Source organism: Ursus americanus, chromosome 35, assembly GCF_024610735.1.
Source record: "Ursus americanus isolate L20-20 chromosome 35, mUrsAme1.1.p, whole genome shotgun sequence".
In the NCBI taxonomy this organism is placed as follows: Eukaryota; Metazoa; Chordata; class Mammalia; order Carnivora; family Ursidae; genus Ursus; species Ursus americanus.
In genome coordinates, this window is record NC_142161.1 from 9,323,536 (window position 1) to 9,326,974 (window position 3,439).

Sequence of the window (3,439 nt, forward strand, 5' to 3'; positions counted from 1 at the left end):
AGAATGAAGACTTGCAAGTAGACATTTTAAACATACTAATCTACAGCTACAAAATTCTATTCTTGATAACATTTACACTTTTGGGGAGTCTTTCAGTCTCCAAGGGATAAAAGCAGAGAAAAGAAGTATATACACTAAAGGGGTTCAGAACAATTCTCCCCAAAATGTGCTACTTTGGCATGTGGACTATTTTGAACTGAAAGCAATCAAGCAGACTCAAGAAAAACTTTTACCTCTCCCTTAAACTAGCTAAAAAAAATTTATATATGGGGCCTAGCACAGAGAAAGTGCTATAACCAAGAGATAGCTTTTTTATCTGAATGACTCATCTGTATGGCAGGACAAACATCTAATTACTAAACATCTGCTCTTCTTAACCCGTGAATCACCCTTCTCCCCTCTGAAGTCCTGGCCTCTATCTCATTCCTTCAGTGGAGATGGCACGTAAGCCTCAACTGCCTGACTTATCCCCACGTCTCATATTTTTATGGGATCTCCATATGTATGTAATTAAATTTGATTTTCTCCTATTAATCCGTTTTATGTCAATTTGATTATTAGACCAGCCAAAAAACCCTAGAATGGTAGAAGGAAAATTTTTTCCCTCCCCCAAAACAGCAGAAGTCCATACTGCAAAAGCTATAAAGATTTGCAGCACAGGGGCACCTGGCTGGCTCAGTCAGTAGCGCATGCAACTCTTGATCTCAGGGTTATAGTTTTGAGCCCATGTTAAGTGCAGAGATTACTTAAAAATAAAATCTTTAAAAATTAAAAAAGGTTTGCAGCACAGTAAGAGGATGTCCCTATTCCTCTACATTGTATAGAAATTTGTGAATTATGTTGCCTATCTCTGGCCATGTTCCGCTTTGTTGGTCAAATACTGAGAAGCAATGCTTCCCACTGGAGTATCTGCAGAGTTGCAGTCTGCCAAAGGGAACAAGTGAGCAGCAAAATCTTTGAAATTGTCGAAGTAGGACTCCAGTTGTCTTTAAGGATATTCAGACACACAAGTCCTTGACTGTTGATGGTGCAGTGATAGATTCTGGTGTGAAAAGTAACTTCTGGTGGCTTAAATAGATAACTGGATGAAAATGTGGTATACAGAAAAACCACACCACCTTCATGCACACAACTTGGTGGATCAAATATAGTTAATCTCCATTCATAAATGTTACCTCCTTTAGGCCCAGCATGGAAGTAGGGAGGAGCAACATGGATGACGTCAGTTAGCTCCTTCTGAAGTCTTTTCACAATAGCAGATAATTCAGCAGTGGTTTTTCTGGAGAGTTTGGTATATTTTTTTCCTTGGGTGACAGAGGATTTTCTTTCTTCTTTTTCTTCAGGGTCTGGAGCAGGGAGGTCTTTCTGATCTGCATCTGAACTACCACTGCTGGTGCTGGGGGTATCATCATTGGATCTTTGCCTATTATTGGACATTTTGGTGAAGTTACTTCTTGGAAAATTTGACTGCTCATCTGGCCTATTCATGTAGTCCTACAGTGTGGGAGGGAAAGACCGGGGAAAAAACCCTTCCTTAAGGAAATGCAGGCAAGCTGGGAGTGGGGGTTGAGGAAGTAGGGGAAAAAAAGAAACCAAGGAGATTTGGGCTGAGGAGTATGGGAAATTAAAAGTAAGGGGGATTGTGCCCCTTAGGAATTTTTTTAAGGATAATTACTTTTTTAAGGGCATGGCCATTGATAATATTTGCAGGCAGGTTGGTTTAGGTCAAGAAGCAGGGGTTTGTGGAGAGAAGTTTTATGTATGATACAGGAGTGATGGATACACAACAGTTTGCCTTTGTCAAAACCCATAGGACTTTTTATAGCACTAGAATGAATTTTAATGTATGCAAATAAAAAATATTTTAGAAGGTTGGAAGATCTCAGAATGGAATGCATACTGTCACAAAACTAATTGTATGATATTAACAAAACAACCTCACTGCAGGAATGGGTCGTAAAGGTTCTGGCCTTATAAGTTTGGAAATGAGTGGAGTCTGTAAGACCAAAAGCAAAGGAATTGCACATAAACAGTTACAACTTTGGTTAATATTTGTTTTCCATAAGGTATGGACTAACAATTCTGAAGCCACTATGCATATATACTAAAATTGAACAGTTGTAGATGGATGGCAGATGGTAGAAGCCAAGTTTGTCACTTGGGAACTGGAGAATAAAGGCAAATAAGAAAAGACTAGAATGATCTATTTGGTAATAAAATAGAGTGGGAGACATCAGCATAAACTGACTTTAGCTTAATACAGAGTCAGAGGGATACATATAGAAATATTTATAGATATGTGTATGTACAAAAGTTAATATAAACCCATGTATTTCCTTACTCTGTTAGATGAGAGGGCCTAGAAGCAAGGACACCTAGTAGCAGCAAGCACACTTAGCACACTTAATACATAGATCTTGGTTTCTAGAGCCACTCTCCAATTAAAGGAACTAGGGATCCTTGGAGAAAAAGCTGATTCTAGGGCTGCAGCAGGGAATATACAAGATGAGTCTGGAGAACCTTACATGTCAGAAAGTAAGGAAGTACTCAACACACACACACACACACACACACACACACACACACACACACACACACACAGTGGTGGCAGTATGCCAAAGGGATACAGAAGCCAACTGAAGTAGTTCCTGACGGCCAAAGCTCACATAATTTGAGCATCAAAATAAAGTAGTATTGAATTATATTATAATCCAAAGTGTAAGATAAATATCCATGAATCCATACTGATATAAATAAATGGTTGAGTAAATAAACAAATAGGGGTGACGAGACAAATCTCCTGTGTAGTAGAATTCCAAATGATTTATGTAGAGACTCTACCCTTAGGCAGATGGAGTATAACACCTTACATCTTAAGAGTGGGCTACACATAGTGACTTCCTTCCAAAGGGTACAGAATGAAAAGGTGGGGAAAAAGAGTAACTTTACAGTGGAGAAACCTGACAAATATTACCTGAGCCAGGTGATCAAGGTTAACATATGACAAGTCATATCAATAATATGTATTCGTGATATACGTAAGAATGGCACTTTAGCCTTGTGATCTTCCTCTCTGAAACACATAAACCCCTACCAGAGAGACACTGAACAAAATACCTTAGCAGTATTCCTCCAATCTGGCAGGATCACCAAACACAAGGAAAGTCTGAGTAACTGTCACAACCAAGAGGCACCTCAAGAGACCTGACAGCTAATGTGATACCTTGGGTGGAATTGTGGGATAGAAAAGAGCCTTTGGTAAACAATAAGGAAATAATGAATAAAATATGGACTTTAGTTAAGAATATTGTATCAGTATTTGTTCATTAATTGTGGCATATGTACCATACTAATATGTTTATAATAGGGGAAACAATATGTAGTACATGGTAGTTCTCTGTATGACTTCTGAAACTTTTCAGTAAATCTAGAACTATTC

At 38.5% G+C, this 3,439-nt stretch overlaps 1 pseudogene; it reads right to left on the bottom strand.

Moving 5' to 3' along the window:
- Nucleotides 1–844: 844 nt before the first annotated feature.
- Nucleotides 845–1,437, bottom strand: LOC123795683 (ubiquitin-conjugating enzyme E2 E3 pseudogene; annotated as a pseudogene).
- Between the last annotated feature and the right edge of the window lie 2,002 nt (nucleotides 1,438–3,439).